The following is a 16,216-nucleotide window of genomic DNA, read 5'->3' as shown; positions in this document are numbered from 1 at the left end:
CTCGAGTGCCTCTCCGTAAGGACCTGTTCTATGGATGACCGCCCGGGAAAACAGTGCAACCATGAGGGTGGAATGGGGTGCCCTTAGCTGAATAATTAGAGGATCCGGGATGTAGTTCACTTAGCCGTCGTGCCGTCAATGGGGCTCGGTGTATGCGGCTCGCTCTGCCAAGTTTGGGTTCGCCCCTTGGGGAGGAGTGCGGTGCATTTAGGAAACCTAACGGGTGGCTACAGCCCCGGGGAATCTTTGTAAAGGCTACGTAGTGAAACCCTGCCTATTCACCTTGGTAGTGTTTAAGGGTTTGATCGGCCCGAGGCAAGAGGGAATCACGACTTGTGGGTAAAGTGCACAACCTCTGCAGAGTGTTATGAAACTGATATATCAGCCGTGCTCGCGGTTATGAGCGGCCAAGGGAGCTCCAGTGATTAGTGGTACTTGATCAGAGACATTGTGGTACATGTGGTTATGAGATTGATGGTTCTGATTACGACTATGGTGCTGGTAAGTGGTATTCTTTCCGTTTGGAAAGGGTACATCGGGCTAATAACTTGGGTTAATGCTAAAACTTGGCTTTCTACTAGTAAATAATAATCTGACCAACTAAAAGCAACTGCTTGACTTATCCCCACATAAAGCTAGTCCACTACAGCCAAACAGGATACTTGCTGAGTATGTTGATGTGTACTCACCCTTGCTCTACACACCAAACCCCCCCCCCCAGGTTGTCAGCATTGCAACCACTGCTCAGGCGAAGATGAAGCTGTGGAAGGAGACTTCCAGGAGTTCCAAGATTACGACGAGTTCTAGGTGTGGGTTAGCGGCAACCCCCAGTCGGCTGCCTGTGAAGGCCGCGTTTATCTACGTTTCTTTTCCGCACTTTGATTTATTGTAAGAACTATATGGACGTCTCAGACGTATGATGTAATCGACTATTTCCCTTATTAATACTATTTTGAGCACTGTGTGATGATGTCCATATTATGTAACTGCTGTGTACGTGAATAACTGATCCTGGCACGTACATGGTTCGCATTCGGTTTGCCTTCTAAAACCGGGTGTGACATAAGTGGTATCAGAGCCGTGCTGACTGTAGGACCGCTAACCTAGAATAGAATGGTCGTTCTAAAGACTATAGACCTCTGTCCCTACCTTGACTTTGATATCTCTTCAAAAGTTGGTCCTACCGACCAAACCTATGTTCTACTATATACTATACCTTGCTGAAAATCATGTTTTATTCCAATCCTTCATTTACTTATGATTCATTATTTGCTGGTCATATTAATTCTGTTCTCACCCCTTTTGCTTGCGATGTCTTTTGTAGATGGCTCGACTTAGACACACTGCACGAAAGTCAGTCATCCCCTTCTTACCCTCCCGCCTTGCTGAGCGTCCGCTTCGCCGTCCCGTGGCCGGACAGTCCAGCCACTTGGAGAGACTACACCACCGCCTGCGTGAGGAGCAGGAGCGTCGACGACAGGAGCAGCAGAGCTCTTCCTTCTCGCTCCACCAGGAGATAGAGTCTGTGAGGAGCTGCTCCCCTGTGCTTCCTCTGGAGCCGCCCCCTGCATCACCACTGGGCGCCCCAGCTTCTAGAGTAGCTGCTGGAGGAGACCCAGACGACGGAGGAGGCGACGACAGCTCGAGCCACGACACCGACTTCTCTGCTAACCCTGAGCCGGAAGGATGGGTTGCTCGACCCATCACTCGCGACGCTGCTCGCGGGTGTCACTTCCACGATGCGCTCGACACCCTGCTACGTCGGGCATTTGACCGGCATACTTGGTCCGTCGAGTATCGCTGTGTGGTCTACCAGCATAGTCGCGGGGTCTACCCGGACCGCTGGGAGGCGACTTGCTTGGTGCGCTGCCCGGAGAACAGTCTCCAGGGTGCGGAGGCCTGCTCAGAGCACTATTCTATTTCTGAGCGGGACTCAGCTGAGGCAGCCATGCAGGATGCTGCACGGCGTGCGCTTTCGCACTACTGCTCGGTTTTCGGTGGGGCAGCTGACGGTCTTGACCTGAAGTATTACCCCCGCCGTTCATCTGGCAGCACAGGAGGCGTGATTGTCTCACCCGTCGGTGAGGGCAATCCTAGGTTGAGCAGCACAGTCAACCTAGCCGCCGTGCTAAACACGGAGCTGGACCATGCATTAGACGAGCTGAGTAGGGCTCGTGCTGAGGTTGCCCTGCTGCGGGCTGAGCGCGCGGAACGTCGTTATTTGGATGGTGGTTCCCCCGCTCCCGTCGGGACTCAGCACCCGTACCGCTCACCTCAGCGTGGACACCAGCCTTATGGCAATCCCGACTGCAAGACCAAGATAACTCTAGAACCATAGATCGCTAGAGTTGGATCTTGTAATTAATACGAAATATATATACATAGAAGCTTCAGTCTTAGCGTTAGTCTCGGTCTTAGTTAGTCTTAGTTAGACATGGTAGTTTGCTATATCCTGTGCATTTATGTTTGTCATGATGAACTATGTTTGGTTTGGATCTTTGTAATGATTGTTACCAGAGTGTGGGTACCCCCTGCATTTTGGTTTACATACTATGTTAATAAAGTTAGTTATATAGTTGGGAAACCTTTTATTCCACTTTCCTCTTTATCTGAGAAGCTGTGTGGTCTGTGTTGGAGATCAGTGAAGATGCTCATCTGTTCAGTGCTGTTGAAGAATTCTATTCTCTTTTCTTATGCTGCAAGATTTGCCAGATCAGTTCTGATGTGTGGTCGCATTCTGCAGATGTCAGAGAACAGGCGCAGAGGAGGAAGGCGTGCTCAGCAGGAGCGAGCCGCTCAACAGGAGGAGGTGCCCCAGCAGCAGCACCTGCCGCCCCCGCCCCCGATGTCGATTGAGCAGATGTTTCTGATGCAGACTCAGGCAGTTCAAGCCATCGGTCAGACTCTGGCCGCCATTCAGCAGCAGCAGCAGCAAGCACCACCTCAGCCTCAGATGCCTCAGATACCCAGAGACAAGCGTGCTGAATTCATGAGAGGCCATCCCCCAACGTTCGCTCACTCTTCTGACCCCATGGATGCTGAAGATTGGCTGCGCACTGTGGAGCGGGAGTTGCATACCGCTCAGTGCGATGACAGGGAGAAAGTTCTGTATGGTCCCCGTCTGTTGAGAGGAGCAGCCCAATCATGGTGGGAGTCTTACCTCGCCACCCATGCCAACCCCGACACCATCACCTGGGAAGAGTTCAGAAGTAGCTTTCGTCAGTACCACGTGCCTGCAGGTCTGATGACAGTGAAGAAGGAGGAGTTCCTGGCCCTTAAGCAAGGGCCATTGTCTGTCAGTGAGTACCGAGACAGGTTTCTGCAATTGTCTCGCTATGCTCCTGAAGATGTCAACACTGACGCCAAGCGGCAGTACCGTTTCCTGAGAGGCTTGGTTGACCCTCTGCAGTATCAGCTGATGAATCACACCTTCCCGACATTCCAGCACCTGATTGATAGAGCGATCATGACGGAGAGAAAGCGCAAGGAGATGGAAGATCGTAAGCGCAAGATCAGTGGACCGCAGCCTGGAAGCAGCAGCCGCCCTCGTTTCTCAGGCAATCAACCCCAGCAGTTCAGGCAGAACCAGCGTCCACCTCAGCAGCATCAGCAGTTCCAAAGGCAGTATCCTCAGCATCAGTACCAGAACCTTCAGAGCAATCAGTCAGGAGGTCAGTTTCAAAGGCAGAATCAGCAAGCACCCCGTCTTCCTGCCCCAGCAAACCAGCAGAACAGTCAGGCAGCACCAGCTCAGGTTGGAAACAGGGCATGTTTCCACTGTGGAGAGCAAGGCCACTGGGTGATGCAATGTCCGAAGAAGGCAGCCCAGCAGCAGTCGGGCCCCAATGCCCCAGCGAAGCAGAATGTGCCTCAGCCTGGATCAGGCAATCGCCCTCAGCCGCGTTATAATCATGGAAGACTGAACCATTTGGAAGCTGAAGCAGTTCAGGAGACCCCCGGCATGATAGTAGGTATGTTCCCAGTCGACTCCCATATTGCAGAAGTGTTATTTGATACTGGAGCAACGCATTCTTTCATTACTGCATCATGGGTAGAAGCACATAATCTTCCAATTACTACCATGTCAACCCCCATTCAAATTGACTCAGCCGGTGGTAGAATTCGAGCCGATAGCATTTGTTTGAATATAAGTGTGGAAATAAGGGGGATAGCGTTTCCCGCCAACCTTATAGTAATGGGTACTCAGGGAATAGATGTCATCCTAGGGATGAATTGGCTAGATAAGTATCAGGCAGTTATCAGTTGTGATAAAAGGACAATCAAGTTGGTGTCCCCACTAGGAGAGGAAGTGGTGACCGAGTTAGTCCCGCCTGAGCCAAAGAAAGGAAGTTGTTATCAGCTAGCTGTCGATAGCAGTGAAGCAGACCCAATTGAGAGTATCAAGGTTGTGTCTGAGTTCCCGGATGTGTTTCCAAAGGACTTACCGGGTATGCCACCAGAGCGGAAAGTTGAGTTTGCTATAGAGCTTCTTCCTGGAACCGCCCCTATCTTTAAGAGAGCTTACAGAATATCTGGACCAGAGTTGGATGAACTTAAGAAGCAAATTGATGAGCTGTCAGAGAAAGGTTACATTCGGCCAAGCACCTCGCCTTGGGCCGCCCCTGTCCTATTTGTGGAGAAGAAAGATGGTACTAAAAGGATGTGTATCGATTATCGAGCTTTGAATGAGGTCACGATCAAGAACAAGTATCCCTTGCCCAGAATAGAAGATCTGTTCGACCAGTTGAGAGGAGCCAGTGTGTTCTCCAAGATTGATCTGAGATCAGGTTATCATCAGCTCAGGATCCGACCTTCGGACATTCCGAAGACGACATTTATTACCAAGTATGGGTTGTACGAGTTCACAGTGATGTCTTTTGGTTTGACCAATGCGCCAGCGTTCTTTATGAACTTGATGAACAGTGTATTCATGGATTACCTTGATAAGTTTGTGGTGGTATTCATTGATGATATTCTGGTTTATTCTCAAAGCGAAGAAGAGCATGCAGATCATTTGAGGATGGTGTTGCAGAGATTGCGAGAGCACCAGTTGTATGCAAAGTTGAGTAAATGTGAGTTCTGGATCAGTGAAGTCCTGTTCTTGGGTCACATAATCAACAAGGAAGGATTGGCTGTGGATCCGAAGAAAGTGGCAGACATTCTGAACTGGAAAGCGCCAACAGATGCTAGAGGAATCAAGAGTTTCATTGGAATGGCCGGATATTATCGGCGATTCATTGAAGGGTTTTCGAAGATTGCGAAGCCAATGACAGCGTTGCTAGGCAACAAGGTTGAGTTCAAGTGGACCCAGAAATGCCAAGAGGCCTTTGAAGCGCTGAAAGAGAAGTTGACTACAGCGCCTGTCCTAGTCTTGCCTGATGTGCACAAGCCCTTCTCGGTGTATTGTGATGCTTGTTACACAGGTTTGGGATGTGTGTTGATGCAAGAGGGAAGAGTTGTGGCTTACTCGTCCCGACAGCTGAAGGTTCATGAGAAGAATTACCCAATCCATGATCTAGAGTTGGCAGCAGTGGTTCACGCACTGAAGACATGGAGGCACTATCTGTATGGACAGAAATGCGATGTTTACACAGATCACAAGAGTCTGAAGTACATATTCACTCGGTCAGAGTTGAACATGAGGCAACGAAGATGGTTAGAGCTGATCAAAGACTATGAGTTGGAGATTCATTACCATCCAGGCAAAGCAAACGTAGTGGCAGATGCTTTGAGCAGAAAGAGTCAAGTCAATCTGATGGTTGCTCGCCCGATGCCTTATGAGTTGGCCAAGGAGTTTGACAGGTTGAGTCTCGGATTTCTGAACAATTCGCGAGGAGTCACAGTTGAGTTGGAACCTACCTTGGAGCGCGAAATCAAAGAAGCGCAGAAGAATGATGAAAAGATCAGTGAGATTCGGCGATTGATTCTAGAAGGCAAAAGCAAAGATTTTCGAGAAGATGCAGAAGGCGTGATATGGTTCAAAGACCGCTTGTGTGTTCCCAATGTCCAGTCCATTCGGGAGTTGATTCTCAAGGAAGCTCATGAGACAGCTTATTCGATTCACCCTGGCAGTGAGAAGATGTATCAGGATCTGAAGAAGAAATTCTGGTGGTACGGAATGAAGAGGGAAATCGCAGAGCATGTGGCTATGTGCGATAGTTGCCGAAGAATTAAGGCAGAACACTAGAGACCTGCTGGATTGTTGCAACCGTTGCAGATCCCTCAGTGGAAATGGGATGAAATTGGTATGGATTTCATAGTCGGATTGCCTCGCACTCGAGCCGGCTACGATTCCATTTGGGTAGTAGTGGACCGTTTGACCAAGTCAGCCCACTTCATACCTGTCAAGACCAACTACAACAGTGCAGTATTGGCAGAGTTGTATATGTCTCGGATCGTTTGTCTTCATGGTGTACCAAAGAAGATAGTGTCAGACAGAGGAACGCAGTTCACCTCTCATTTCTGGCAGCAGTTGCATGAAGCCTTGGGCACGCATCTGAATTTCAGTTCAGCTTATCACCCGCAGACAGATGGCCAGACCGAAAGAACCAATCAAATTCTTGAAGACATGTTGAGAGCCTGTGCGTTGCAAGATCAGTCCGGGTGGGACAAGCGATTGCCTTATGCAGAGTTTTCCTATAACAACAGTTACCAGGCCAGTTTGAAGATGTCACCATTTCAGGCGCTCTATGGAAGGAGTTGCAGAACTCCGTTGCAATGGGATCAGCCTGGAGAAAAGCAAGTGTTTGGGCCAGACATTTTGCTTGAAGCCGAAGAGAACATCAAGATGGTTCGAGAGAATCTGAAGATAGCGCAATCGAGGCAGCGAAGCTATGCAGACACAAGAAGAAGAGAGCTGAGTTTCGAAGTCGGAGACTTTGTCTATCTGAAAGTGTCACCGATCAGAGGAGTCAGAAGATTCGGAGTGAAAGGCAAGCTAGCACCCCGCTACATCGGTCCGTATCAGATTCTTGCAAAGCGAGGAGAAGTGGCCTATCAGCTCAGTTTGCCCGAGAATTTGTCTGCTGTGCATAATGTCTTTCATGTGTCTCAATTGAAGAAGCGCTTGCGTGTGCCAGAAGAGCAGTTGCCAGTGGAAGGTCTTGAGGTCCAGGAGGACTTGACCTATGTTGAGAAGCCAGCTCAGATCCTTGAGATTGCAGATAGAGTCACCCGAAGGAAGACCATCAGAATGTGCAAAGTCAGATGGAATCACCACTCTGAGGAAGAAGCAACCTGGGAGCGTGAAGATGATCTAGTGGCCAAGTACCCAGAGCTCTTTGCTAGCCAGCCCTGAATCTCGAGGGCGAGATTCTTTTAAGGGGGATAGGTTTGTAACGCCCCGAATTTTGCAGTTGAATTTTTTTTCTTTTCTTTACTCGCCAAAATTCGGGCGTTACCTTTTCTTTTTCTTTTTGCCCTCGCTACACCTTGACCTTTTCCAAAGTTCTAGCGGGATTCGGTTTGGATTTCCCGTGTAAGAAAAACCCTAAATACTTTATGTTGTTTGATGCACCATGCCGAACCTTGCATTTCTTTTGATTGCTTTGAAAGTGCAAATGCATTCATGTAGAAAGATCGGATTTCGAAAATGAGGAGAAGATCTTTTCTTTCTTTTTTTCTCTCTCTCTTTCTCTCTCCTCTTTTTCTCTCTCTCCCGCGCCGTGGGCCGACCCCGGCCGGCCCAGCCGCCCCTGGCGCCCCCCCCTTGGGCCCAAACGGCCCAACCGCCCCCCCACCTCCCCTTTTTCCCCAAATTCTTTCTCCCTTCCTCTCATTTTCTCTCATTTTCTCTCCCTCACCCTAAGCCGCCGTCGCCCCTACCCCCTGCCCTAGCGCCGCCCCTCCCCGTCGCCGATCGGCCGCCCCGCTCGGCCGCCCCGCCCCGCCCCGTCCCCGTCGCCGGTGAGCCCCTCCCCCTCTCCTCCCTTCCCCATTCCCCCCTCCCCTTTCCCCTTGCCGCTCGGCGCCTTGGCCGCCGCCATGGCCGGCTCGGCCCGCCCCGCCCGGCCGCGCCCTGGCCGGCTCGGCCAGCCCCCGGCCGTGCCCCCCGCCGGCGCGCCCCCTGGCCGCCCAGCCGTCCGCCCGCCCGGCCCCTTGGCCGCCTGGCCGCCCTGGCCGGCGCGCCCCCTGGCCGCCTTGGCTGCGCGCTCGCCTGGCCGTTTGGCCGGCTCGGCCGCCTGGCCAGCCCGACCCCCCCCCCCCCGCGCGCTCGCCTGGCCGCCGGTTCAACCGGGCCGGCTCAGCCGCCCCGCCGCCCAGCTCGCCGCCCAGCCGGCCGGTTCAACCGCCCCTAGGGCCGGTTCAACCGCCCCCCTTTTTTTATTATTCGTTTTATTTTATTTACTTTCTGTGATCATAGCTATTTTATTTTAAGTAGGCTAATCGTTGTTCATATGCCATTGAAATAGGAAGTTTAATTTAAAATTCCGTTATGCTAATTGATTCATGTAGTTAATTGTTTATCTCGTGCGATGTTGATCAACTTAAAACGATTAGATTCCCACTAGTGCATATAACAGAATTCTTTTGTTAAGAACCAATTGTAATTGATCGTTAATGCATAAGATTTAACCCCCTGCGAGACCCTTTCCCGTTTCTTTCTAACCATAACAAATGCGATATCGAATGTCATACTTGATGCATACTCACTTTATTTGTTCCCTTGTATGGTGTACTGTTCTTTTGTATTAAATATGTGGATGGATGTATGTATGTTTGCAATCGCATAGAGAACGATTCGGTCGAAGAGCCCGAGGAACCCGCAGGAGAAGCCCCTGAGCAGCAGTCGTTTGGTGGAGGCAAGTGTCCTTTGACCTATCTCTGTCCTATTCATTATTTAATTCACCTCCCGCATTACACCTTTATACCTAAGGATTGACTAGCTTTTGTTATCCATGTCCTTGTTTACCTATTTGGGTTGGATTATTACTGTTTAGCTTTATGCTATTGCTCAACTCTAATCAATGAACATGATGAGATTATCTATGATACGCTGTTTTCCCTTCTCTTATTATGATGTTGTACTTGTGGTATTCAAGGGGGCTCGAGCGGTTTCTCGAGTGCCTCTCCGTAAGGACCTGTTCTATGGATGACCGCCCGGGAAAACAGTGCAACCATGAGGGTGGAATGGGGTGCCCTTAGCTGAATAATTAGAGGATCCGGGATGTAGTTCACTTAGCCGTCGTGCCGTCAATGGGGCTCGGTGTATGCGGCTCGCTCTGCCAAGTTTGGGTTCGCCCCTTGGGGAGGAGTGCGGTGCATTTAGGAAACCTAACGGGTGGCTACAGCCCCGGGGAATCTTTGTAAAGGCTACGTAGTGAAACCCTGCCTATTCACCTTGGTAGTGTTTAAGGGTTTGATCGGCCCGAGGCAAGAGGGAATCACGGCTTGTGGGTAAAGTGCACAACCTCTGCAGAGTGTTATGAAACTGATATATCAGCCGTGCTCGCGGTTATGAGCGGCCAAGGGAGCTCCAGTGATTAGTGGTACTTGATCAGAGACATTGTGGTACAGGTGGTTATGAGATTGATGGTTCTGATTACGACTATGGTGCTGGTAAGTGGTATTCTTTCCGTTTGGAAAGGGTACATCGGGCTAATAACTTGGGTTAATGCTAAAACTTGGCTTTCTACTAGTAAATAATAATCTGACCAACTAAAAGCAACTGCTTGACTTATCCCCACATAAAGCTAGTCCACTACAGCCAAACAGGATACTTGCTGAGTATGTTGATGTGTACTCACCCTTGCTCTACACACCAAACCCCCCCCCCAGGTTGTCAGCATTGCAACCACTGCTCAGGCGAAGATGAAGCTGTGGAAGGAGACTTCCAGGAGTTCCAAGATTACGACGAGTTCTAGGTGTGGGTTAGCGGCAACCCCCAGTCGGCTGCCTGTGAAGGCCGCGTTTATCTACGTTTCTTTTCCGCACTTTGATTTATTGTAAGAACTATATGGACGTCTCAGACGTATGATGTAATCGACTATTTCCCTTATTAATACTATTTTGAGCACTGTGTGATGATGTCCATATTATGTAACTGCTGTGTACGTGAATAACTGATCCTGGCACGTACATGGTTCGCATTCGGTTTGCCTTCTAAAACCGGGTGTGACAATCTTGCTCCGTCCCCTCGCCGCACTACTCGCTGACTAGCGTCTCCAACCAGGTGTGGCATCTTGTCAAGCTTAGTTGAGGTTCTTATCACCCCTCTCCCTCCTCCTACCTCCTTGGCAACCTTCTCAAGCACAGACCAGGTCTGAAAATTTGCACTCCCCCTTCCCCTCCCACCATCATCTGGTTGGTTTGGCAGTATTGGATCTATCTTTCTGTCAGTGGTTTTTATTTGATATTGGGCATACATTGAACAACACTACTTCCCTATGATTGTGTTTGCTCATTGGTGTATGTACACCATCGAAACTGTACTTTGGTGTACTATCAGGTGGTTCAAAAACCCATGCTATTTTGTATAGGATAGGGATTAGTCTCACCATGTGATGTGTGCGGCTGCTGACATCATGAACAATATGGTGCTAATTTAGGTGGTTCTAATACACCTGCTGATTTTGTATGTCATATGGCTTGGTCATACCATGTGATGTGTGGGGATAGTGGCATCATGAACTATGATGGTTTATGTAATCTTCTAAACATCCTTTTGGCACACAATTATGTGATGAAATAGTATTTTCCTGATATCTATGATTGTTGCCTTAAATTGTTGGAACAAAAAACTTTGATGACAATGAACAGAAATGATGGTTTCTTGGAGTACAATCACTTGTTGTTATGTTGTTGATACATGTTACTTGTTTTTCTTGACACCCCTACTGTTACTACCATGCCTTGTTCCCTGACTTGATGATCTTGACACCCTGTTGTTACTGCCTTTATGTTCTTCATTGTTACTTGGTTGATTTGTTGTTTTCACTGACTTGATGTTAGACATGTCCTCATGTTGATGTGCTCCAAGAATTAAAGATCAAATGCTTAGTGCCACATATCTGAATCCAATTATTGTTGTGCCTATCCAATTACTTTTGAAACTGACATTGATAGAGGTGCATCACTTAGTAGTGTTATTCTTTAATAATTATCGTTTTTCTGCACCCTAACTATGTAGTGGTCAAGAAATGATCTTAGAGTGATTGTTTAATTTTGATTTAATTATTACCTGAAATCAATAAAGCTTTCTTTAACTGAAAAGTGACAACTATTTTAGGTACAAGCCCCATGAGGTACTAAGATAGTGTTTGGTTCCGTCTGGGAGATTTTTGGGAGACAAATGATTCAACATTTGAACATATTTTTTTATTTTTAGAACCACTTCGCCATATATGGAATCAATCTAAACAAAAATAAACTAGGAGCATAGTGGCCCTGTCCCACTATACTCCGGAACCAAACGCTACCTAAATTACTAACTAGGATATCAACTGAGCGTAGCTCAGCTGGTCAAGTTCTTTGTTGTGTAATCTGTTCAACCGGTTTTAAGTCCTCCACTCGATGCATGTATTCATATTTTTCTAAATTTATTAAAGGATTTAATGACATTATTCTTTCGTAGCATACGACAAGTACATCAATAGCAAGGTGACAATGGTGAATTTATGAATATTGAGATCAACTAACAACTCCGTATTTTTGAGATGCTCAATTGCTCATATATCATGTACCTATCTACACATGAATATTACTCCCTACTCCAATAGCAAGACATTAGGTGCTCTACAAAAAATCTTGAAGTTGAAGCTGCAAAACTTTCAAAGATATTTAGATAAGTTATTTTGTTTATTATTTAGATTAAAATATTTTTAAAACTATTTAAATCGATATTATAAAGTACAACTTCACACTGAAGCTGAAATTTGGAGCCATCCCAAACACAATGTTAGTTATCATGGAGAGTTGGTTTGATGATACATCCATCTCATGTTAAGAAACTTGGTCTATCTTACATTTTTTTTTGAAAGGGTCCCTGCTACCATTTATCCATATATCGTATAGATTGCCCATAAAGTAGTATTCAATTGATCTTCTCTGGAGTCCTGACAGCACTTCTCCACATGCGGATGAATAATTGTTTGTAGACAACAAAATGCACACAGAAAATGTGCTCCAAACTTATATTCAAGATTTACCTGTATACTTTAGCATAATTACTGGCGGAGCTTATACACTTGTCGTGCCAATTATATATCTTTGCTTCCATTAATTAGCTGTGGGTCAACTGCAAAAACCACTATTTGTCAAAAAAAATATATAACCATATCATGTGTGGAGTTAACAATTATGAGCTGACATCTATTTGCTAACTATATATATTTAACAGACGATGTATGGAATATTCGTTACCTATTGTTACGAGTTGACATGACAGAGTGCACATCACATTGTTAAATATAGCTACATTTTTTAAATCTGTAAATAATAACGACGTGTTATCCAAGGATGAAATAAACATCCTTTTGACATGTACATTGTTAGTTATTCTATATTCAAGTATGTATCCTTCTGTCCGTGAATAAATAGATTATTAACACAGAATTTGTCTATAAATAAATCGATCTTTAGGGGTTATTCGGTTAGTAGTGAATTGAAGGAGATTAGAAAAAATTAAATCTCTTACTAATCAACGTGCAAAAGAACAAGACCTCAGAGCAAGTTATAATAAGCTGACGTGGACGAGCTGCAAGAGATATCACGTCAAATTTATAGTGATGTGGAAGAAAGAGAAGTGAAGATAGAGAAAAGTCGGGCTGCTCATTATAGCCAGCTGATAGTGGGCTCCACACCGACTCCAAGACACTCTTTGAGTGAGAGAGATTAAATATATAACTTGCATCATGAAAGAGTTATGAGTAAATTTTTAGTTTACTATAACGTTATAAAGCTCGCTATGGACTACTCCCTCCGGTTTCCTATTAGTTGTCGTTTTGGATAAGGTTCGAGTCAAACTTATAAGATTTTGACTACAAATAACTATTTTGTTATTTAGTTTTGGAACCTAATATTTATATGCACCAATTTATCATAAAAAGTACTTTTATAAAAGTATAAATGTATTAAGAGTTTATTTGTATTTTAACAAAAAACATTGGTCAAAGTTATATTTTGGAGACCGTGTCGTTGTCCTAAACGATAACTAATAGGAAACCGGAGGGAGTACGTTATTAAACTTGCTCTTAGGAGTTTGAATAGTTCAGCAAAATATTTATTTTTCTCGGAGTGCTATCTTATTTATGACCCCTTCTAAATTCTCCAATCGGCTTGTGTTATGGTTGGATAAGTGTAATAAGTGATATAATTACTGTGCAACTGGATTAATCACCGACAAATATGTAACTACTCCAAATAACAAAGAGTAATATGATATTTTATCTGTCGTACTAATCTATTCTAAATTTCCTAGAAATTATTTTTTAGGTACAGATGGAGTAGATGATATTTAAGCCTCACAGACTTGTCCAGCTGTGCTTGATGGCTGCACATCAATTTTCCATTTTAAAGTTTTTGTGCAGGATTTTGTCAAATCACAAGGACCAACTTATACTTATACACCATTTTTTTGCGTTTTTCTTCGTTTCAAAAAAGATTTTTTTTGCATCTTTCTAAAATAGATGGGTAAGGCTATGGTCACCATGAGTGAATTAAAAGATTAGCCGTACAAATCATTGTTTTACACTGTATAAAAGTAAAATGTTTGAATTATAGACCCTAGCCTAATACGGCCTCCAGGTGTCTACTCATTTGGTTATCTAAAACACTATTTTGCACGGTACACTGTACGGTTCGCAGAGTGTAGTTTGAATATAAGGACGAAGATAAATAATCTATGTGAGTGCTACATTCGTTCTTGAATATTTGATACCGCTAGTTTAGTTTTGAACTAAAAGAGGACAAGTAAAAAAACGGAGGGGTACTAGTTTTTTAATGGAGTGTTTGATTTGAGGAATGAGGTAGTCCATCATCTTCTCACTCCTCACTTTTTTGTTTGGTTTGTGGAATGGAGTGAGTTAATTCATCACCACCTCATTCCTCATAGTTAGTTGTTTAGTATTAATATGTGGAATGAAGTTATCCCACCAAATTTGAGAAATGAATTCATGATGCACCATTTTATTTTGGATAGAGTGATTCATCAAACCAAACACCTCGTAAATGAATTGACCTGCACCGAGAGAAAAAATCTCTAAACTCTGACACTCTGTGAACGCATATAGATGGCAACACATATGTAAAAAATTCACGGCAAGTGCAGATAATGACACCTTATTAACGTTTCAAATTACCAGACGACATTTTCCAAGGCTAGCTGCCGTACCTCCATTTCCGTTTGTTGATGATCTCAACAAGTAAAGTAGTAAACGATATTTTCCATACCTCAGTATTCTTCAGTCGCGGGCATCTTTTTCCTGCTCTGCATTGTTCTTTTCCTTTTGTTTCTTTAAGCAAATATTGTGCAGGGGAACATGGAGAGCTGTTTCTTTGTTGGTTTCCCCCTCATATTCTATTGGCAGCATCACGATGTCGCCACTTGTTTTCTATATTATTGTTAGGGACACAAATTATTGCAGCTAGCGCGGTGATCCAATCCCGCAAGGAAGGCGTCTGCCTGCATCACGAAGAAAGCCACGCAGGGAACCGGTCGTCGTTGCAGGAGGCGCCATTCGCCCCCTGTGACACGCCCCCATCCTAAACAATGCTGTGCTATGCTGCAGATGTATACATAGGTGATGTTGAGGACTTATTCTCAAATACTTTAAATTAAGAACAAGGCAACACAGAAAATATTAAATGAAATTGACCTTCGTTCGCGGAAGCATTATATCCCCATGAATTTAATGAACTTCGAACAAAGGCCACGGACAAAATACTACGAAGGTTATACCTTCGTGGTTAATGTGAAATAAAATATAAAATACTAGACATTATAGGAAATATAAACTACATTATTTATACATCTCATAATCTAAATGTAAATGTTGAAACAATATTTAGGTACATTTATACCTTCGTCTCTGACAGAAAATGATTCCAGTACAATGCGTTAGCAATTACAGGATAGCGTGAACAGTGTTGGGGTACTGTTCACCTATTTATAGGCACAGGGTGTAACCTGCGTAAGATTACATTTATATCTTTTACAATTGACTACAATAATGACACAAAACATTATGGATCTTTAAGTCAATCCATCTTTAAGTCGGTTCGGCCCTTCATCTTGAGATCTGTCATTGTGCCGAAGCTCTATAGGTAACAGCTTCGGCGCTTGCCCATGAGAAGATCTTCCGAAGGTGTTCTCTTTCTTTAGGATCTTCGGCTACGAAGCATACCCCCAACAGTAGCCCCTTCGCGGTGCTAGATCGTTTTTCGTAACGAGCTTGATCCGTGAAAAAGTCTTCTAGGCTTCGGTACGCCGAAGATCCAAAAAACACCTTCCCTGAGCTCATTGGCGAGAAACGATTAAAATAATCGTCGCGCGCGCGATGGCCCCATCTTACAGCAATTACGCGCGCCCCAGCGATTCACCTTCTCGGACCCTGTGGCCCACCGTATAGCGAGTGCGGGTTACTGTTTGTTCGGTGCGGGGGACCTTGACGATTCACCTTCCCACCTGCGACACTATATAAACAGACGGGTAGGTGTGAAGTTACCACAACATTCATTGCTATTGCACTGTTTTGCTGCCAAAATTTTAGTCATAGCCGAAGCTTAATCATCGTGCTCAGACGAAACTTGGCTTGTGATTCTACTTCGTCACAAGAGTAAGAGCTTTGGGAAAGAACAAAAAAGTCAAGAACAAAAATTTCAAGAAAGTCATAATCAAATTGTCCAGAGTTCGCTCTACTGCTAGAGTCGATCGAGAGGGAGATGAGACCGAAGCTACCGAGACTATTTCTATTTCGGAAGCAATGAAGCACTCTAGGTTGGTAACACCGGAGGACATCCCTGCTGCTGAAGCAGAGTGAGCTAATGTTGAAGAGACCGATTATGAAGATGATTATAGCAGCGCGGTGCCGAGCAAACCCAGTCATCTGGATTTTGGAAAATCCACAGTCTCCGAAGGTGACCTTCCTAAGTTGTTGAAATTGGGGTATTTCAACGAAGAAAAGAAAGAGCTGATTCGCTTTGGCGGAGAAGAAACTACTCCGAAGCCAGGAAAGATGAAATAGTAGTTTTAAGAGTTTCTTCAAAGCTGGTTTGAGAT

Source organism: Zea mays, chromosome 4 (genome assembly GCF_902167145.1).
Source record: "Zea mays cultivar B73 chromosome 4, Zm-B73-REFERENCE-NAM-5.0, whole genome shotgun sequence".
NCBI classification, from domain to species: Eukaryota; Viridiplantae; Streptophyta; class Magnoliopsida; order Poales; family Poaceae; genus Zea; species Zea mays.
The sequence above is the reverse complement of the archived record's forward strand: the minus strand, read 5'-3'. Positions refer to the sequence as shown.